Source organism: Pinus tabuliformis, chromosome 7 (assembly GCF_031772625.1).
Source record: "Pinus tabuliformis cultivar Carrire ecotype Pingquan chromosome 7, CPIR1, whole genome shotgun sequence".
Taxonomy (NCBI): domain Eukaryota; kingdom Viridiplantae; phylum Streptophyta; class Pinopsida; order Pinales; family Pinaceae; genus Pinus; species Pinus tabuliformis.
In genome coordinates this window covers 1,919,117,182-1,919,141,038 of record NC_142293.1, presented here as the reverse complement: position 1 = coordinate 1,919,141,038, position 23,857 = coordinate 1,919,117,182, and the positions used below count along the sequence as shown (strand labels likewise).

General features: G+C 33.5%; 1 pseudogene; it reads right to left on the bottom strand.

The window, feature by feature from the left end:
• Nucleotides 1–205: 205 nt before the first annotated feature.
• Nucleotides 206–23,627, bottom strand: LOC149256175 (3'(2'),5'-bisphosphate nucleotidase 1-like; annotated as a pseudogene).
• Between the last annotated feature and the right edge of the window lie 230 nt (nt 23,628–23,857).

The following is a 23,857-nucleotide window of genomic DNA, read 5'->3' as shown; positions in this document are numbered from 1 at the left end:
TACACAATAACAATAAACATTCATCACAATAACATATTTATTGGCTTGAAATGTATATCATTTTAACAATTTGATCCAATCATGCTACAATAAAGAAAATCATAGAACACAATTATCATTCAATGAAAGTACCACATGGGAATAAGTAGTTGAAAAAGAACAATTCAAAAAAATGCCTAGAAAGAATAAAAATTCTAGAATCACCTTAGATTATAATGCAACCAACTACATGATCCCAAATATTTTCACTATAGCCTGGATTGGGAAAGTGAAGATATAATTCTCCATCACCCCTTGTCATTGCTCCATATTTTTCCTGACTATCTATTCTAATTGATGGTGCTTTTACACCCAGGATCTGTCAAGGATATTTTCATAGGAATCTCACATTTTATCCAGTAAATAAACTGCTAAACTCTATATTAAAACAAATTGAAGAAAACGACTCAAAATCCTCTCAGGCAGGTTGTGGTCATGTGGTTAAATCAAAGAACTTTCAGTGCACAAAACTAGGTTCAAAACTACCTAAAGACATGTTACTGAATTAATGTGGCGAATGGAGTTATCTACCCCATCCAAATGTGGGTGGAAGTCCTAGAAACATTGATGGCCCATGGTTGTGGCCTAACTCAATAGAAGAGGAAAGATGCAAGTATTGGATGAATTTAATGGAAGAGATGCCCCTTGGTCATGGCCTCTAATAAAAGGTAGATCCCAACTCATTAACAAAGGGTCATTTTCCAACTGCAAAAAGGAATATCACAAGATCTTGAACTTGATGGAAAAATACCTTCACTATTGCAGCTGTTAAGTCATGCATGGAATGTGTTGCCTCGTATGATTCAAAGACAGATGCTTCTCCGGACTTTTCTATGGCACTTACATACACCTATGCAAAATTACATTAAATCAAATTTGAATATCAAATGGAAATAAAGCTAAAATATCAACTATGGTGTTAATATCAGTCCCAACAAAAGATTATTCTTGGCTAAAAATGAAAGTGTTATGCACCCTTTTAGGTTGTATAGAACCATCCAATGATTGCACAGTAGTGCCATCTCCTTTTCTTGTAGATAAAAAAGAAAACCAATTGGATCATTTGAAGGGTGAGAATTGATGCTAACAGATGTCCAGAGAAAATTTGGGCAGGCCAACACACCCAAAATAACTTTTCCTTCATCCAATAAGCCCAAGGCTACAACATATTGGTCTCCTCTAAGAAATCTGCAAAATAGGTTGGTCTCCTTAATCAAAATAGCAAAAACTGTAACATGAAAAAGTGTCAGAAATGTGCAATGGCTAACATATTGCAGTACACTAGAAACTAGAATAAGAAATGTAGACCAATTGTAAAAGCTTCACTAGAAATGCATTATAACACTAGGAGAAGCTAGGTGAATTCTACAACCCAGTGTGTATGAGATTATAACATCCATGGGTAACACATGTAAATTAAAACAAAAAATAAAATTAAAATTCATAATGTCAAAAAGAAAATTTACATAAAATACCAAAAATATATTTATGCATGTGTATAAATCAATGTTTTCAAACTCATAATCGGTCAAGTGTCAACTTGGACTCCAACTCAGACTCAGACTTGGAACCAATCGTGGGTCAACTTGGACTCCCACTCAAACTCAGATTGACTCAAGCTGATTTGATTTAATTGACTTGGTTTACTAAAAAATACTTAAAATACTTAGGCACTGATTAAAAATCATTTTTAAAGATTCCAAGCCATTAGAGAAAAAATATATAAAGTTTGCTCATGCACATAACATGTAAAGTTTGAATATCTCAAAAAAATTCAAAATGGCATTGATCAAAATACATGTCAACAACAAAATACATCATTATTGATGAATGGGGCTCTAAATTCCCTCTATACTCTAAAATCTGAAAAACATACTACATCCATCTCTGTTTTCCTAGTCTTGTCTTCCTTAAATTTCACAAGTTGATTTTATAGTTCCAATATAATTTGTTCAATCTCCTCTAATGGGGCTATGCCTGGGGAAACTTGGCCTCCTATACTAGCCAAGAATTCTTGCAACTAGTCTCCCCCACCCCACCCCCCCAATGCATTTATTGCAATAAAATACTCATCAACAAGATCAACATGGATCCATGCAGGGTCTTTGACTCTTGGGGGCATGGTAAAATTCAAATATGCAACATTGAAAACCCTATATTAACTTCTAATTATGCAAATTTCATACTGAAAACTTTAAAGTTCAAATTGGTAATGGGTTGAAAGTATGAAACTTAGGGTATACCTGACTGGGACAAATCACTGCTCTTCAACGTTGCTCCAAAACTCCACATGCTCAATAAGAGAGGTCTGATGCAAATGGAGGGGTGGGGCAGGTCTCTTTACTTGGTTGACTAGGGTCAGTTTTTTGCCAGACTAGCTGAGCCATGCTTTGACTGGTTCGGCACCAACTGGGCCTCCAAACTAAATATATGGCTAAGTTGATATGGTCAGCAATCAACTCATCCAAGTTAACCAAGTCTGAGTTGATTTGGACTGCTTTTAAAAAATGATATATAGAGAGAGATAGATTCTAGCACAAATCCATCTTAACTCTAGGTCTTTGAAGCACAAAGAGATTTTCATTTTAAATCATTTTTGGCCCCACCTAGTCCTTAACAATCCAGAGTTAATATGGATCTATGCAGGTTGATTAGTTGATGCAAGTAGGAAACATATATTAGACATTGATTCATAGGAAATTAGTGCAACTTGAATAATAACAACTAACAAAGGTATGAACATTTCATATAGTGACTACAAGGTTTCTCCCTGCAACATAAAAAAATAGAGATAGGAAGGGAACATACAACAGGTAGACACGAAGAGAAAAGCTGGTTTGGTGACCAAGAGAAAACTTGCAACCACATTTACAAAAGAAAAGGTAAGGACTTACAATCTAGATAAAGCACATTATAGGTCCCTATCACATTCTCATGGCTTACCCATTTGTCCCATCAATGGGGTCTAAAACCTAGTGCCAACCATGGGGCCCTCCTTTAGATTTACCTATATCTATCGTTGCAAGCACATCTCCTGTTGTTAATGGAGAAATATCATAGGTACCTGTTGATGCCTCGAAAATCGCTGCATCAACATCGGGGATAACCACCCGGTCCGGACCTTAAAGGCAACTCCTTTTCCGTTTGGTGTGGTGGCTCCGACTGGATATAATGGGACCAGTTTCCCAATGATTGGTAAATAGGATGGATAAATGATTGATTCTCTAATATCTAATGATAATGGATGAATGATCTAATCTAAAAGTAAAATTATAAACAACTATCCTATCCCGGGAAATTGCTACTTTTAGTGTAATTTTGGATGGTCTTCATTCACAAACAGGCATATAGATGACTCTTGTTGGTAAGCAAAGATGTTTATTCATATGATAATTACTAAGCCCAAATAGTTGAACAAAGCAATCAAGCAAACATTATTACACTATTCCTCATATATATCATAGACATAGATATGATTGAAAGAATAACATTCCTTAGACATTCAATAGTGAAAAGTACAAGGATTGCTGTTAAAACACATACGTATATTCAATGATAGCAAAATTTAAACGAATTCCGATTCACATAAAAATGACACAAGAGCATAGATAATAGTACCATATGTTTATTTGAGTCACTCCCAATATCAACTGCATTCAAATTCCTTTTTCCAACTTAGAAACACTTCCACAAAAGGAAATAGTGCACATATCATTAAAGCCTTCTTCGTCAAAATTCAGAATACTGGCCCAGTCTTTATAAAAAATAGATCAGAAGCACAATAGTGTGACTTCCTGATTTGAGTTTATACAAAAACTGAGGACCCTTTCCAAATGCATGAAAGGGTATATAAATACTAATTAAGCTAACTAATTACAAAATAAAAGTGCTATTTAATTGGTACAACTATGCTATGAATATCTCCTCAAAATCAGCTTGTCCTCAGTCGGCAGCATGATTCATTGTTTCGGATGATCTCCCTTCGGTTTGAGTTGGCAGATATCTAGCATCGGTTGCAACTCTGGAGGGCGACTTAGGCGAGAATTTAGTTGAGCTAAATATGTGGCATCTTGGATCTCGGGGATCATGTAACTGATGGCATCAGTTAAACATTTGAGTGCGGCCCTCTGACTGTATGGCTTGATTAAGAAAAACCAAATGGTATCCCAAGTTAAAATTTGGATGCCAGCGATTAGTCTTCCTTTCTTTTCCAATTCCTGATTGCATGTTTGTTCCAAGGCTTTGGCTGATGTCAATTTTCCTGGATTACACTATGAAATCATATTAGACAGATAAAGAGTGTCGTTGACAAATTCAATTAAGTTGCTAGTAGATAACCAACATCTTGAGGTTTCTCTTTCTGTCTTCATTAGTTGCGTCTGCCATTCTAGGAACAGGATGTCTTTGTGCGACTCTAGAATTTTGGGCAGATTCGAAGCCTGTCCTTCAAGGGAGTCTTGCCAAGCAAGAAAACTGGTTAAGGTCTCACCGGCTTGTTTTAAATCTAGTCTAGCTTCAATTGTTTTATCAACTATCGATGTAATAATCTCACAAAGAGGTTCAGCCAGATAAATGTTATGACATAGCAGTTTCAGCTATGTAATCAATGTCTTATTGAATTGTAGACCTTCTGTTCTGAACTCTGCTACTTGAGGAAGGCTCCCGAACTTTTCTACTTCTTGTGACAGTTGAGCGATTTTCTCATCCTTAGTCTTGCTCATTTGTTCATTCATCGCCTTTAATCTGGCCACTGCTTCGGACAATTCCTTCTGTTTCTGCACTGCACTCGAATCTATCCTCTGTTTCTCTTTGAGCAATTGCTCATTTAATTGGTTGTTTGTCTGCCGCTGTGTTGATAGTTGTTGTTCCAATTGTTCTATTTTCCGCTGTGCTTCAGACACCTGCGACTGCAATGAATCAATCATTTGATCTTTTTCCTTAAGGAGACTGCTCACTTCCGAGGCTTTATCCATGGTGGCTGCCGAATATGCTCCGGCATACTGGGAGAGTTTCGTAAGGTCATTGGAAGGGTTCAATTCCTCCTTCCACACCACATTAGCCATCTTTGTTTGATCTGTCAAAAGGGGAGATTGATCAAGTCTCCTCCTTTTCCTATGTATTTTCACCACAGCCCTGTGTTTAGGACTGTAAAAGACATCTAATGGTGGTATGTCTTCTATCTGTAAAACAATCTAATCAGATGGGTCTGTGGGAATTATTTCCGCATCTCTGCTACTGGGTAGGCCGTTGGTTCCTTCACTTGGAACCGTAGTTGTGGTTGTTTCTTGACTGACTGTCACTTGGGGTGTGCCAAATCCTTGAGAAGTCTCGGGATTGTTTATAATAGAGTCAAATTGTTGCCACTCTTGGAGGAGTTTGGGATCAATTTGAGTCTCTAAATCAATAACTTCATTGTCCTGCTTCTTTTCTTTCTCCTGCTCTGTTTCCTTCTCTTTACCTTTTTCTGACTCTTTTCCCTTTTCGGGAATTTTCTCTGTAGCAGGAGGCTCGTCAATACTCTTCTGCCCAGGCTCGCTTGACTTAGTTGTTGGTGTAGTAGCCAATAAATCCAGAGGCAGAGTTTGCAACCTCTGTTCTCTGAGCCTATTGAATTCTACCAGTCCTTCATCATTATATTTCATCCTGGCCAATGTTTTAACCTGAGACAATGATTCTGCTGAAGAAAATAAATCATCAAATTCATCTTTTTCATGGTCAAACTTAGTAAGTTTGGCCTGTTCAAGCACATTATAGGCAACCTTCCGGGGATCGAATTGCCTGTTAGGGATGGTCGCAAGATTGAGCATATTTATTTTTCCTGCCTCGTTCTCAGCATGTTTCCAATCAAGCATGGTATAAACGCCGCATCTCAAAGGGAATATGGGTCATAACTGTTTTTTGGAAGTCCTAAGAGTTTTGGACGTTCCAGCAGTTGTGATTTGGTAAGCTAATTCTCATGCCAACAATTTATCCGGTACATACAATGGGAGGACATGGGGTCTTGTGGCACTACCAAACACCCTTATATATGTGAATTTATCTTCCCCGAACCAATTTCCCATAGCATTCAAGTCAATTTCTGCCTCCTCGGAAATCCTTGGGGCAGGCTTATCAAAAATAGCATAATAGATAGGCAACATGAAACCATTACAGATTTGATACAAGTGGTCTTTATAATGTGCCTTCCATAACATCTGATGGTAGATGTGGATTGGCTTAGGGTCCTGTGGCGTCCACCTCCACCCAAGTATTGGGTATTCGGAATTAAAGCAAAGCATATCCATAACATAAGCACTGTAATAGAAGGGGGGAATAGTCCTGGTGGTTTTGCGTGAATTGAATCTAAAATCAAGAATTGCAGAGGCTAACTTATCAGACAATATATTCGCCCAATCCATGACATAACTACTAGTTGCCGCTTCCATTAAAGGAACCATTTCGATATCAAATTTTGCTGAATCATGCATTCCCCATATCCTACACATCATTGCCCCAGCGTAACAGTAAGGAGATGCTAAGGAATCCACGGAGTACTTACCCGATGATTCATGTTTGTGCTTTGCGGGATTCTGTCTCCACTGTCTAATCGGGGTTGATTCCGTCTCATTCTCCTCTGTGAATTTCTCCAGAAAAGCTTTGTTGTATTTCTTTTCAGGTTCGGGCAAATGGTACATTTTCCTCAAGTTGTCAGGCTGAAATGAACCGAAAACTCTTCCATCAACTGTACAAAAGGTCCTATTAGAAACAAGAATTTGTTCGACCACCCATCTGACCACATCTGTGTAAGGAAGAATTTTCTCTCGAGCCGCTATCCTGTGTAAAAATGAGTCGGCCAAATCTTTTAGCGAGGCTTCTGATTTGTTAGTTGAGCCTGCCGTAGCTTCTTCCAACACTTCCTTTGGTTCTTCTGCCTCAATCAAATTATAGATGCTTTGCCAGCTTGTATTTCCAAGGCCGAGACATGTAGTGTTCGAAATTAGGCCCTTTTTGCTTGGTCCTGGGTCACTGGTGGGCTGGACTGTTACTGCAGGGGCTGCTGCCTCAGCGGATCTCTTAGATTTCTTTCCCATTTGCTTTAAACTTGATACTTCGACGGAATTCTACACAAGGAAGGAAACTAGCGTGATAAAGAGAAATGGATAACAAGAGCCAATATGAAAGAGTTATATCTTTTAACGAATAATCAAAGATCATAGTGAAATTTCCGTAGATAGAATCTAAGTGGAAAATCTCGGCATAACTGCTTCATTAATTAGCCGCTTCACCTGTCAATCATGATAAGAGAGTTTTTAAATATCCATCATAACGTCTATATGGTGAATAATTGATTCAAGGGTGGCTTAGATATTTGGTGGCTAATCGCATTTGATGATTGGTGACGTGAAAGGGAGGGTTTTCATAATAGTCCAAAATACCGTTCAATCACCAAAGGTGATATAATGCATGCCAATCTTTAATATTCTTAGAAACACACGCCCTGATTCAATGCATCGCAATCGGGACAAGGCTCGGGTCACTTTACTTATGTCGTTGCGAAATCACCGATCGCCGATAGCAATACGCCTTATCGCATCGGAGGATTTGAAGGTGTCATAGTTAATGCGTTGATTACCACAGCCGATTGCTGATAGCGATACCTTCAAGGATAATTTTAGGGGCGAATGTTCGCCCTTTGGCGAAATTAAGGGGTTTTAAATTTTTAGTGGGCGAATATTTTGTATCATAGTACATTTTTACAAATCACTTCAAATAGCCCACCTTATTTTAAGGGAGAGGGTAAAAAAGGTAAATTTAGCCCTTGAAATTAGGACTTACAACCTTCCATTCGCCCATTTTCAAGAATAGGTTTTATTTAAGTGAATCCATTCGCCCATTTTCAAGAATAGGTTTTATTTAAGTGAATCCTATGGGCCAAATACCATATTTATAAAAGAGGTATGGTAAATTAATAAAAATATAAGTAAATGAGAGGTATGGTAAATAAATAAAACATTTTTTATATTTACTCCATAAGTCACCTTATATACATGTAACGGTGTAAACAAATAAAAATATAAGTAAAGTGGAGGTATGGTAAATAAATAAAACGTCTTTTTATACTTACTCAAACGGTATGGTAAATAAATAAAAATATAAATAAACTAGACGTATCGTAAATAAATAAAACCTCTTTTTATATTTAGTCCATAACCCTCGTTCTATTTATGAAGGCTAAAGAAAGAGGTTTTATTTAAGTGAATCCTATGGGCCAAATACCATATTTGTAAAAGAGGTATGGTAAATTAGTAAAAATATAAATAAACGAGAGGTATGGTAAACAAATAAAACATTTTTTTATATTTACTCCATAATTCACCTTATATTTACGAACACTCAAAAAATGGGTTATATTTAGGTGAAACCTATGGCCAAAATACTATGGGACAAATACCATGGACTAGATTGTTATTAATACCATGCAAAAAACCATTATTAACCCTAATATTAGAATTAATAAAAATAAAAATGGCACATGGTATTGACCCATGGTATTCACCAAAATGGCACATGGTATTCACCCATGGTATTCACCAAAATGGCACATGGTATTCACCTGGAATGTAGCCTATTTAAATGGGGGAATTAAACCAGCATGTAGCCTATGCTAAGATTCACTAGGACTTTACAAAGTTATATTATTTAGTGAAAGACTCGCCAAGATCTTACAAGATTTTATAATTGAGTAAAATATTCACCATGCCTAGTGAGAGATTCGCCAAAAAATTATATATACATATTATATTATTGATAAAATCGCCTTCCATTATTCCTATATACCATGGAGATTCGCCCATTTATTATATTTATAAATTTAGGGGGGGTTCTTAAAATTTTCCTTGGATACCTTTTATCGCATCGGAGGAATGGGGGGTGCCTTATAAATGATGTGCTTTGCCTTTCCCCGATATCCGATAGCGATTTTCCTTTTCGGATCGGAGTAATCCAATGGGCCGTTATTTATGTTTCTCTTATTATTGTGATATGCGATCGCTTTATCGTAATAATAAAAAGCTTTATGATTTGTTTAAAAGACCTATTTTATCATTGTTTAAAAGGGATATCATATTTCAGTCGGACCTTTTGATGAGGGTTTTTTCTAATAATAAGTTAATACCAATTTATTCACACATCTATGTTTAAAAGGGACCCATTTCATATTATGATTTTTAAAGAAAATTTTTATGAAATGGGGGGTTGTTGTATAGCACAATAATTGGCAATTCACTGGGAGAAACAGTTATCTCTGGGAAAAGTTAAGATATTTAAACTTTTTAATCTGAAAATCTTATCCGAGCGAAAAATCTAATATAACTAGGCAAACATAAATTCTGAATGTAATGATAACTATTTCTGCTATTCTCTTCTCATGTTACAATTAAATACATTCTATGTTTCAAATTAGCCTTAATTGGTTGTTAATGATAAAACAAAAACTTTTCCAACTTAGCTTTATAATGACTCCTTTGCCATAGGTAGAGCCTCTGCTGCCAGCAAACGTCTATAGTCTCGACAGGGATACCTTTTAACCATTTGATCATTCATTATCCCATCCATTTCAGAGTATAATTAAAAAGAATGAATCCAGAAATATGTTTTCATATTTTTGTATCATTTTTTCTTTTTCTTTATTTTGTAAGATAAAAAGCCATTGTCCTGGTTTGGTAGCTAGCTATTCGACAATGCCATTCACTGGTGATAATTTAACTGAACAAGCTGGCTCGTGATGAGACCCCTTGTCTTATAATTATAAGTCATTACCCTGTTTTGATATGCAGTATTGGTAATGTCAGTTGAACTATTTCCCTATGATCATGGTAAGCAGGCTTGTGATAAGACCTCTTATCTTTCACCTCAAATATATTTTAGAATTACACTCTGAGTAATTATAACCCTTGATGAATGGGATGAACAATTTTCTCCTTAAGAGAAGATGGATGACAGGATAAGAGTTGAAGATGCTAAGATTGAATCAGTATCTGTTTTGTATTGATAACCGTTTTCAGGCTGCTTAAAAACATTAAAATGGTTTACAGTAGTTCTAATCTTTGAGAAGAGTTTACAGAAATAAAATGGGGTTTCAGAATCTAAATATACCTAATTTCCTAGAAATCTTCCTTTCGTTTAAGGCTTCCATTTTAAAAGCAAATATCATAACTGTTTCTTTTGAGAAACTTTTTCAATATAGTAAAGACCAATGGAAGGCTAACTTTATTTTTCTACAATCTTAAAAATCTAAGCTATGTACAAAAATTTAGCTGAAAATTGAATATTTACAAAGGGAGAAGGGGTTACCTCCTCAATTGAAGAATTTTTTCAAGATAAGGCCGTTAACAGGAAGAGAGTCTCTCTTTCCTGATAGATCTTGCAGAATGAAAGTAGAAGGGCCTATCTTCTCATTGATTTGAAATGGTCTGAGCCACATTTTCTGGAACTTTGTGTGTTTTCCTTTATCCTCATGGGCTTTGTCCCATTTCAAAACTAGATCACCAACTTGTAATTGTTTTGAACTGGTTGAAGTTGTATCAAAAGATGACTTGATAATTTGCTGATGTTTTGCATGTATAATTCTGGCTTTTTCCCTTTCTTCTTCTAGTTTCAAAATTTGATCGTGTCTTAATTGAATAGAAGATGAGGGACTTTCTTCAATAAACTGCACTAAAGCTAAGGATGGAAGCACTAAGTTAGCTGGTATGACAACTTCCTTTCCATACACTAGATTGAATGGAGAAGTGCCTATAGAGGCTTTTTGAGTTATTCTATCAGCCCATAGTGCAAATATCAAAGATTTATGCTAGTTTTTATGATTCTGTTCAATAGTTCGCTTAATAATTCTAATAAGGTTTTTATTGGTGGATTCTGCTAAACCATTTCCCTGAGGGTAGTAATTTGCAGAATACCTCAATTTAAATCCCCTTTTGATAGCGAACTCAAACATAGAATTTCCAGAGAAATAAGATGCATTATAAAAAACAAGAGCATTCGGGACACCAAACCTGGTAATAATGAATTGATCTATGAATTCCATAATTGCCTCAGAGTTTGTTGTCTTCAAAGGAATTGCTTCAACCCACTTAGTAAAGTAATCAGTGGTAGTAAGGATATACTTATGCTGTTTGGATGAATGTGGAGTGATTTCTCCAATGATGTCCAATCCCCATTGCTCAAAAGGTTGCTCAATGTTGACTGGTTGCAAAGGGAAAGTTGGCTTTCTTTGTCTTCCACTGGATGTTTGACAGCTTTGGAATTTCCTTACATATTCATGAGTATCTCTGAACAAGGTGGGCCAATAATACCTAGCATGAATGATTTTGTGAGCTGTGGTGTTGGCTCCAAAATTTCCTCCTGCTGGTCCATCATGAAGTTCCTGCAAAACTTTTTGAGCTTCAGGTTTTTCTAAGCATCTTAATAAAATTGAATCATAATTTCGCCTAAACAATACATCATCTATAATTGTGAAGTTTTTTTCTTTCAATCTAATGGCACATTTGTTTTTATAGGAGAGATTGGAAGGAGCGTACCCATTTTTTAAATAGAAAATCAGATCTGTATATTGTGATTCAGAACCTGTGGTACTTATCTGATTGATTTCTTCAGTATCTTCTGTACTTTCAGGTTCTTGAATGTTGGATGCTCCTGCTAACAACCTGCAAAAACCTTGGCCTTTGACAATCTTTGCTGGCTTGATTTCTAAGTCATATTCTTGTAATGCTGTGACCCAATTCGCTCTCTTTTCTCCTAATTCCCTTTGAACTAGTAATTGTCTTACTGCTGAAAAAGGAACTATAAATTTTGTGTGAGCTTTTAAGAGGAAGGGCCTGTAGTGTTTTATGGCTTTGTACACAACAAAGGCTTGTTTTTCAACTTCCGAATAATTTAGTTCAGCACCTTGAAGATTTGAGCTGTAAAATGAAATTGGTGCTTCCAAGTTTTGATCATTAATTTGAGTCAACACTGCTGCATATGACGAAGCAGATGCGAGGGTATATAGTATGAAATGATTAGAAAAATTGGGAGTGCTTAAAGCAGGGGCATTAATTATTGATTGTTTAATGGAATCAAATGCCTCCTTTTCTGCAGATCCCCATTTAAACACCAAATTTTTCTTAATCATCATTTGCAATGGTAAAATAATCTGGGAAAAATCTGGAACAAAACGTTTAACAAAGTTAATTTGACCCAAAAATGACTGCATGGATTTTTTATTATGAGGAAATGGAATTTCAGAAATCTCTTTAATTCTGTCTGGATCAATAAAGATACCATCTTTTGAAACAATGAAGCCTAAAAGTTTTCCTTGGTTAAGAGCAAAAAAAAGACTTCTTTGGATTAAGAGAGATACCATACTTTCTACAACGTTCAAAGATTTGTTTTAAATCATGTAAATGATTAGACCTTTTCTTAGAAAATACAGTAATATCATCTAAATAGACAACTACTGATTTATTAAGCAATCCTTTGAACGCTATGTCCATGGCTCTCTGAAATGTAGCTCTTGCATTGATGAGTCCAAAAGGCATCTTTTGGTAGGCATAAGTTCCCCACTTAGTTCTGAAGGTAGTTTTAAGCCTGTCATCAGGATGAACCAGAATTTGGTTATATCCTGAAAAACCATCTAAAAAGGACATTAGTTCTGAACCAGCTACCGAATGTAATGTCTGCTCCATAGTAGGTAAAGGGAAGTTATCCTTTTGGCTTGCCTTATTAATATTTCTGAAATCGATGCAAATCCTGATATCGCCATTTTTCTTTCTAACAGGCACCATATTGGAAACCCAATTTGAATGTCTTACTGGAAAAATTATCTTAGCCTTCAAGAGTTTATTTAATTCAACCTTTATTTGACTCTCTAGGTTAAGATGAATCTTTCTTAACTTCTGTTGCACTGGTTTTTGTTCAGAAAGCATTGGAATAGTATGTTGAATGACTGATGCATCGTATGTTTTCAAATCATCATATTTCCAAGCGAAGACATATTTGTTTTTTGTTAACAGCCTAATGAATGTTGTTCTTTCTTCTAAAGAAAGTCCTAGTCCCAAATTGATGTTTTGAGGGTTCTCGTCAGTACCTAGGTTTATCAATTCAAATCTTAAAGTGGAACTCTGGAGTTTTGAATTGGTCACCTGTTTAAACCTGTCTTTAATATCATAAAGATCTTCAAGCTTAACCACTGGTTTTGGTATTGAGTTTTCCTCTTGCTTTTCTTTCATCTGAAGGTCATGATCAATTTCATCAATGATTTCGTCATCGTAGGACTTGTCAAAAGTCAAGAATTTTAAAATGTCTTCATCATGATTGAACACTCTCCAATTGGTGACATTATCGGGAATTGATGGTCTAAAAGTTAACTCTACTGAAAATCTATCCGGGCTGTAATCTTCAGATGGTAGGAGTCTGGAAGCAACCTTAGCTAGCAAGTCTGCTACTGCATTCTGGGACCTAGGGATGGGAGAAATATTGAATGCTAAAAATAGTGAGATGAGTTCCTGAACCAGAGACTGATAGTGTTTGAGATGACCAGAAAGGCAATGAATTGAATTTCTAACTTGTTTAATAACAATTTCTGAATCACCAAGCACTTTCAGATATTGAACCTTGAGGCCAATTTCTTTGTAGAGTCCTTGAACTAGGGCCTCATATTCAGCCTTATTGTTTGTGCATTCAAATTCGAGTCTGCATGATAACATAGTTTTTTCTCCCTGAGGACTAACTAAAATACATCCTACTCCTGAACCTTCACTAGATTTAGACCCATAAAAATATAGTGACCAAAATAAAGATTTATCAACAATTTTATTTACAGTTTCCTCAGTAATATTAACACATCTTGAGCTATCTGTTCGTGAAAAGTTTTCGGTCTAAGACGTGAAATTATTAACTGGGAAAGGGGATGGTTGGGCAGTGAAATTACCAAAGAATGATTCAGATGAATAATTCCCCAAAATATTGTTATTGAATGCTATTGGTTGGTTTTCTTGTTCAAACTCGGTAACTGTGTGGGTCATGTGTTTCTCTCGATCAATCTTGATCTGATTTGGTTTTCCTTTATAAGGTAACCACATATGAGACCAATCGGTAGAACTATAACTATGGAGTTTTTCAGACCAATCTCTACTTAAAATCAACCCATAGAATTCAGGTATATCAACGATCAAAATATCAATTCTTTGAACCACTCTAGGATCAGCTGATAACCTGATAGTTACTGAGTTGATTTCCCCTAAAACCTGGACCTTAGTTCTATCCAACTGTACAATATGAATTGCAGACTTTTGGGGTTCGATGTTCAATTTCGAACAAACTGAAGCTGGCATTATGTTAGAGGAAGCCCCTGAGTCAATCAAACAATTGTGTAGATTTCTATTATAGATCTCATAGGTTAAGAGGAAAGGAGGAGTATGAGAATTTGATCTATCCCCAATTAAGACCGCATCAGTAGCTTCCACTCTACCAGGAGGTGGTTGGCCTGAATCATTAGCAGCTTTGGACAATATAGCATTACGAAGATGTGAAGAAGGAATGGCATTTAACTCTTTAAGGAGTAATTTCTGCTGATGTTTGAGTTTGCTAAGTTCAAACATAGTAATATTCACCTTAGTCTTCTTCATATCTTCAATAATATTGTAGTCCATAGAATCTGATACTACCAATGTCTTAGATGTTGAAGGTAGATTCGAAGATGATGGTTGATTTTGGGATGGTATCGCTGAAGCTTTCTTTGTAGGAATCTTTTCTTTAGTAGTAGTGGAACTTGCATTCCTTTTCTTCGAAGTTGTCTGGACAGGTTCAGGAGTACCTTTACTCCTGGTAGTCACAAGGAAAGCTTCTTGTTCATTTTCTGTATCGGAGGTGGGTAAAATGAAATCCCACATCCCATGACATTCGACAGTCTCTTCTTCTTCGGGTTCCTCAGATGGCAAGACTATCTCATCTTCTTCTTCTTCTTCAGGATCTGAATCAGCATTAGATATAACATTTGGTGGTTTTGATTCAGGTTTCTTAAAATTTCTAAATGGCCTTTTTGTTGAGGTTTCAGCTACTTGCTTCTTGATTTCGACCATTTCATTTGACATAGTCTTGAGGACTTTTTGTAAACCTTCCATATCATATGGATCTTTAGGGGTTTTCTTCTTTGAATCATCCTTGAAAGAAACTTTTTTGGATTTTCTATCTTCAAGAGCAGCTTTATTTTCTAAAGCATTAATACATTTCTCTACAGCAAGTGCCTCTTTCATGTTTTCAGCTAAAGTTGGTTTTGCAGCCCTGTCTAAAAAAATATCTATATTTGAGGGTAGGGAAGTTATATACCATTTGCTTCTGATTTTCTCACTTGGTTTGGAGGTAGTTGGAATCTTATTCAAGAGTTTATTAAATCGTGAGTTGAATTCCTTAATAGGTTCTTTGGGCTCTATCCTAAGATAGGAGAGATCATTTATTAATGTGGCTAAAAATCTATCATCACCGTACTTAGTAAGAAATTGTTCTTGGAAAATGTTCCAACTGGTAGTGGATCTAGAGGGCAGGGAAAAATACCAAGACTCAGCTGATCCTTGCAAAGTATAAGGGAAAAGTCTAACAACAACATCTTCCTCTGTCACTCCTTTCAAATTAACTGATAACATGAAGTTATTAATATGTTCTTCGGCTTGTGTTCCAACATCTGGATTAAACTTGGGTAACCATTTTTCAAGAGAATCAGGCAATAGGTGTAATGGTGTAGGCATGTTGACCGCACCGGGACTATTCCATGGATTCGCCATTGAAACACCAGTAGTGGATGATATTGCTGATGAAATTCCAGATGTTTGGGAAGGAGTTGATATTGAGGATTGATTAGGTTGGGATGTTGAAGTTCCTGATCCCTGTTGAACAACAATATGTAATGGAGGAGTGTATGGCTAACTTCGCACTGGAGAAGATGATATGGAAGATGATGATGAGAATGTTTCACTGTCAGATCCTTCAGTATTCTTTTTTTCCATTTTCCTTTTAGGTAAAGGCAGCTCAGTAGGTTCGATACCGAGCTTTCCTCTCTGGAGTTTGGTGAGAGGGTGAGGTAGATTGAATTGCGAAGTCTCACTGCCTTGAGATACCTCAGATTTCTGTGGTGATAACACATATTTCATTAAATTTGGAAGTATTTTATTACAAGGCCTTCAAAAACATTCATTCTTTTGTAAATCGCCATATTAACTTGATTCAACATTAAAATTATTTGCAAGTAATTTCAAACCAATTAGAGATCATGAATAGGTCAAACATGGGGTTGTTATGTACAATAGTATCAATACACAATAGGAGTGTGAAATCAAACTCTTAGAAGAAATTGATTTAAGCTAAATCATATTAGTATGTCAAACATCCAATACAGATATTATAGTTATGGATAACATGCTAGATTCCTCAATGTTTAAATTTTATGTCTGGCAACTCTAACCCCCTTTCCCCCAACCTATGGGGGATTTGTTGATTGAATGATGGTGATTTGAGGATCTTATTGTAAACGACAAGGATAGGTGTCCCTTGCATTGCATTGAGACTAGTCTACTAAAACCTTAGTAAAATGTTCTTGTGCTCAATTTCCTACGGTCCCTTTGTGCCTTTATGAAGCACTAATGAGGCAGTCATCATTCATCTTCATAGCATGCAGGCATCCACTATAAAAGTTATACATTGTTGATATAGGTATTTCAAGAAGGTTAGGTACCATTGATCTATCTCCACTCAAATCCAAGTACATCAAATGAGATTTCTTAAATGGGTATTCAAGTCATTCCATTATGATGGAAAGTGTCACAAGTTGAAGTAAACAAGAAACTTTAGTGGTGACTTCTTGTAAGTAGTGGAGGCAAGGGTTTTCAAATATTAGCACAGTTGATGGTAGTGTGGACATTGATCTCTCCTTGTAAACATTGTCAAAACCGATAATAGTCTCGATGTAAATTTAGTGTCAACCAATTGTATGGAAAATCATGTTTGACCATTACTTTCACTAAGAAGAGAAAATGATAAGCATTTTTAATGGGGGAGAAATAAATGTGAAACATAACTCATGTATTTTAGTTGAAATTTATATAGGTCCCCGTGTTCTTTGATTATTAAATACTTAATGTAAATACAAATAAATTATCATTAAGATATTGTTTTTGAAGATTGAATATGTATTAAAAGGCATTCATCTAACCTGAATAAACCACTTAAAGCTAATTATCAATTAATCCTAAATAGTTTTGTATAAGATAAATCTTTACTTGCATTAATAGCTTTAATTCAAAAATAAATTACATTTATAAACTCATATGAATACATATAACTAAATGAAATTCAATAAATAACTTTTGAGTCTTGTTGGATTCTATGAGATTATTTTAAGTACAAATAGTTTATTTAAGAATTCAAATTTATAAAATGTTAATATTGATGGGAAAAACATGTCATATGGTGTAAAAAGTTTAAAGGCATCCATTTATGGCCCATCTCTTGAATGAGCTTAAATAGTCTACTTAATGCTCATGGTGAATTTATTAATCCATGTTTTATTAGAAAATTCATTTTCTTTACATGGTTTTTTATTCTAGAAATAGAAGTTTCACATTTATATATTCATATTAAACCACATGATAGTTAAATAAAAATCAATTAATGTTTTCTTGACTTATTGACTTATATGACATGATTACATATAGGAATAATTGATTTAATAATGCATAGTTAGAAAAAGTTGTCAATTCAAAATAGAATAAACCAGTTAGAACTCATAAATAATTAATTTTGTAAAAAATATATTTTTCACTTACATTGAGATTTTTATTTCAAAAATAAATTCCATTTATACACATTCTAAATATAATTTAATACATACTTGGCTTGTTGGTTTCTATGAGATTATTTCAATTACAAATAATTTATTTAAGAATTGAAATTTACCAAAATCAAATGCCATATGTTGCATAAAGTTTAAGTACACTTATTTATGACCCGTACTTTGAAATAACGTTAACAATCTACTTAACATTCATTACCAATTAATTATTCCATGTGTTGTTAGGAAAAGCATTTCATATTACATGGAGTTTTATTTTATTTTTAAGTGCCACATTTACACACTTAGATTAAACTTCATGATATGAAAATAAAAGTCGATAATGGATTTATATAGACCACCTAAAAATCATTATCAATTAATTATAATTTGTTTTGTAAAATATATATATATTTACTTACATTAAGAGTTACATTTAAAAATTGCATCACATTTATGAACTTCTATCAATGCATATAGCCAAATAGAATTCTTCAAGTCCTATTGGATTCTATGAAATTATTTAAACCACAAATAAACTATTTAGAAATTGAAAATGACAAAATGCTAATATGGATTGGAAAATCAATGTCTTATGGTGCAAAAAGTTTAAATACAATCATTTTTTACCCATCTCTTTAATGAGTCTAGATGGTCCACTTAACACATTGTTAATTAATTATTCCATGTTTTATTAAGAAGAGAATTTTGTTTTTCATAGAGTTTTGTTTCAAAACAATACAATATGAGATTAATACAATCTTAATAGATTATGTGATAGACAAATAAAAGTCAATAAATGGGTTCCTTATTAAATTAAATGAGATGAGATGATTGCATATACAAATAGTTGATTCAAGAATATATGAAAAAAATATGGGTTAAAAATTGAATGCCCTACAATTTAACGAGTAGTATTCACTTATGAGTCATCACCCGTTAGCTTAAATAATCCACTTAATACTTATTATCAAGAAATTAAAAGACTTATTTTCGAAAAAATACATCATAGTATATGGCTATTATAAATCACATCTATACACTCATATTAATGGACATAACTAAGTACAAGTCAATAATATAATTATAGCTCAAGTGATATGATTTCAGTTTATTTAAAATACACATTTACAAAAAAACGACTTTAAATAATGAAATTAGATGCCTTATGATTCAAAAAGTTCAATGACATAATTCATCCATGATAGTATGTAATCAAACCTTAATAATCCACTTATCAATCATTATCATCATATATATGTTTTTTTAAGAAATGCAAAATTATTTACAATATATTTTTATCTAAAAAATTACATATCACGTTTATGCATTCATATTAGTGCATTTTATATGTAAACAATGAATAACTGACTTTGTGCCTTGTTGATTTTCAATATGATATGATTGCAGTTACAACCATTAATTGATTTTAGCATATAAATTTATGAAAACTATCGATTGAGAAATCACATATCTTATGCTTCAAAAAAATTGAATCATTTACCTATGACACATTTATCATTATCCTTAATAATGAATAATGCATTGTGAATAGTGAATAATGCACATAACATTTATCAAGTAAATTATTATAATTTCTTTAGTAAGAATAGCACCTTTGTTTGCAAGGAGTTCTATTTCAAAACTTATATTTCACATTTATATATGATTATTGATACATATAAGTAAACATAAGTCATTAAAAATAGCATGCCTCAATGGTTCATGTAAGATAATTTGAATGGCAAACAATTCATTTAAGAACACACGAGCGCGTGCACACACATCTTAGAAAAAAATCGATACAACAAAGTCATTGCAAAAACATTTATAAATAATAAGAAATATACATATTAATATAACTGACAATTTCCATATATTTCAAAAATTATAAAATCATACAAATTGATTCAACAAAAACTATGTCCAAAATGTATTGAAAAATTGGAATGTACTTTTCAACAAATTTATAAAAGAAATTATCTCCATGAACTACAATGAAGTACATGTTCTATTGAACATTCGAATGTACTCATGTTTTTGTTTGATAAGATGAAGTCTTAAGAAAGGGGAATAAAACTTGCATAAGCCATGTATCTTACTCTTTTCATGTATATGATTTTATCAAGATGTGGTTTGATCGATATCTGATGAATTGAGAAGTATACTTTTATGTATCTATTAGCAATACATTTGATTCTTCATAATTATCTCCATATTGGGACCACACATCAATCAACTTTTTCTCATAAAATTGTCTTGCTCTCCCTACTTCCAATTTTGTTTGCAAATGACAATGAGACCTGTCCCATGCAAATTTAAAGTCCTCTGTATCAATATTTGATTTTTCAAGTACTTTTCGAATGTACTTGTCAGTGACATTTAATGTCCATATTTCGACATCATAATTTCTTAAGCAATATTTTAATACCTTTTACTGAAAAGGCCTTAAAAAATAGGACTTATCACCAAACTGCCAATCTGGTTCTCTTTGAATATGAAAAATTTGTTCATCTTTGATGTATGATTGGAAGAATACTCTTCCATTTCAAATATCAACAACATCTTTTGACTTGTAGTAATTCCCATATGCATATGCACTGTAACCACATGTATGATATTAATATATCTCCACTTCAACACTTCATTGCTTAAGGACATAAAAACTTATCATTTTAAAAATGATGTTAATATTTATTATGAACTATTTCCATTTGTATGCAAACATAATTCTACAATGAGTTCAAAGTATCACAAAATACAAATAGAATTGCCCCATTAAAATGAACAAACAAATAATATGTTTACTTTATACATAGAGCCTAATACCTTTATTTAATTTGTATGGAATAAAAGTCTTATAAGGATGCATTGACCCACCATTTAAATCATTGATTTTAAGACTTGTAACGATTTATTTAATTGCAATTGAAAAATATAATTACAAAGGTCTAGTACAAGTAAACAAACTAATTATATATTAATTTTCACATACAATATAATACAATTTTTAAATTTCAAACCTAATTAATTATATGTAAATTTATAGAGTTTCTACCTTAGTTTTTTTTGGTGCTTCTTTTAGTACAAATTGTATGTTTATTGTTGGTGCTACATACAACTTAATATAATTTTTCAACTTATATGGAATAAAAAGGGTTATAAGAATGCAATGGGTCATCCTTCACATTACTAATTTCTAAGAGGTATAACGATAACTTAAACCACATTTAAAGCAAATAATTGTAATGATCTAATTAAAACAAATAGACCTGTTATCTATTAATTTTACATACAATGTAATCCATTGTAATATATATATATATATATATATATATATATATATATATATATATATAGCATGGGAAATTTGATATGAAAACATTAAATGACTATTCATCTCACCAAAAATAAAAATCAAAATCAAAATATTTTATTTTTAGTAATGAAAAACCAAATCAACAATTCTTTTATTAGTGTTGTGAAATAAAAGTAATAATTCATGATGTCATACATATAATAGCATGATATAAACATTTGTAATCTTAAGGTACTTCTAAATGTAATTGAACATCCTTCAAAGTAGCTCGCACATCCGTAGCCTTGTTGAGTTTACGCAATATTCTCCATAGCTCATTGATCAACCAATTATTCCCTTGATTTGCTCCAATGAATGGAGGGGCAAGAATCACATTTTCTTTTGGATTCTCTTTCACTCTCTCAATTAAACAAACAACTATAATAGTATTGGTTGCATCATATTGGATATGCATTTCCCACACTTTTTTCAATGATTTAGTGTGTATAACTTTCATTGGATTGTCAATGACCTTATGTCCCTTTTGTGGCTTACAGTCTAAAGCAATCCACTTAAACACAAGTTTATCTCGTAATGTTTCTGAAACCAACTTTTTTAAAAATCTTGTTGTGCTTTGTTTCAAAGTTGTCATCCAAATTGCAATGTTAAGAGATTCATTTTTGAAACACATTTCAAAAAATGATTTTGCATGTGGATGAATCCAAAATAATTTTTGCTCTATTGTGTAATCAGCATCAGCTCCCATTTTCTCAATATGCCCTTTGTTTGTTGCTTCATGTCCTTTAGTTCAAAAATAACTAGTTTCTTTTCAGTTATTTTGCCTGCAACACAATGGAAAATAATATAGTCAAACCACTTTATTCATGTTACAAAAATTACTAAAAAAATTGTTGAAATGATACACTTACCTTGAGTGGTTTTTGCACTATTTATAGATGAAACAATAATTTCTTTTATCATCTTGATAAGACTTGGAGTAAACATATTAAACCTTCAATCAAATACCAATTGTACTTCTTATTAAACCTTCAATCAAATACCAATACCAAGAAAAACATTAGTAATGCAACCTTTAAAAGGAAACACACACACACACACACCTTTAACATTACTTTGATTGTTAATTTTATCCTTTTTATTTGTTCCTATAAAAAAAATATATACAAAGTTATGGTAGTTACAAGCATTTGAGTTTGAATAATAATAAGATAAATAATAAGACAAGTTATAAGTATCTGATATGACATTATCTTCATATTTGTAGCGTTGCACCTCATCATCATCCTAGTTACCTTTATTTGTTTCCAAATTAAACATATAAAATATTTTGAATTGGTGAAAATGAATAGAATCATTAAATAACAAGGAAAACAAGTGGACAAATTATAAGTACTTGATGTTATATTTTTTTCTTGATTAAAGTTTTGTTTAACTTTCACTTGATCAATGTCTTGGTTCTGTTTGCTTGTCACTATAATAAACATAAAAAAATGTTATAAATTGTGACAATGAACAAAATGCATTAAACAACTATACAAAAAAAGAACCATAAATAATCATCCATAATAATATTTTGGTCTTGATTGTAGTTTTGTGGGACAATACCAAGGTCATTATATGCATTCTCTTTATTTCCAACTATAATCAACATATGAAATGATATGAATCACAATAATTTAGAATAATAATAAAATAAAAAAAGATAGAGTTACAATGATTAATACCCATTTCTATCTCCATTGTTCCATGGTCATTGTCTTGATTAATTTCATTCATCTCATAATTCCCTATAATAGTCATCCAAAAATGTTATGAACATGGAAATTAAATAAATTGAAAAATTATCAAGAGAAAAAACCAAACAAATTATGCACCTGGTATGATAACTTCTTCCTCTCCTCCTCCTCCTATTTCCATCTCCATACTTTTCTCAACAACATAAGCACTATGTTGATTAATTTTTTTCTTCCCACTTTCATCATTCTCTATTTTAGAATCTCTGTCGTTAGTCATTTTAGTAAACACTTTAACAATTAAGAAATATGAAAAAAATAGTATCCAAAGTATTATAAGAAAAAAAAATGAATTGTAGTACCCGAATTTTCCAAGAAGTTAATGGATACCGGAAATTTTTTTTTTCTCCGTAAATCTATGCTAATTTATATTACAAAAATCAAAATTTACATCACAGTTACACCAGGGCTGTGGCCCTGCATTTTCAGCGGGATTGTCTTCATGAAAAACCTTCAAAGTAGCATCATTACAAAAATGATTCAACACAGTAGACTTAGAAGCCGCCACAGTGGATATGTGAGCTGACACGGTGGATTGACAAACCGATAAACTGACACGGTGGACTGACATAGTGGATACAAAGTCCGATATGGACGACACATAGACTGAAATACAAAGAGCACAGTAAATCGACATGGAGCAAAAAGAGTTGCTTTCCTGGCAGCATTGAGCGTGATGACAGCGGAGCTAATCCTCATCGGTCGTCTGGGGCTCCTCCTTCGCCGGACCTTTAAGCTTCTGCAAGACCTCCCCATCCTTCACCTGACCTTTAAGCTTTTGTGAGACCCTCATTTCCGCGCTCAACGCTCTCTGAACCGGAACGCTAGGGCCTGCTTCATCCATTTGAGTGGCTGGGGGAGCGCGAG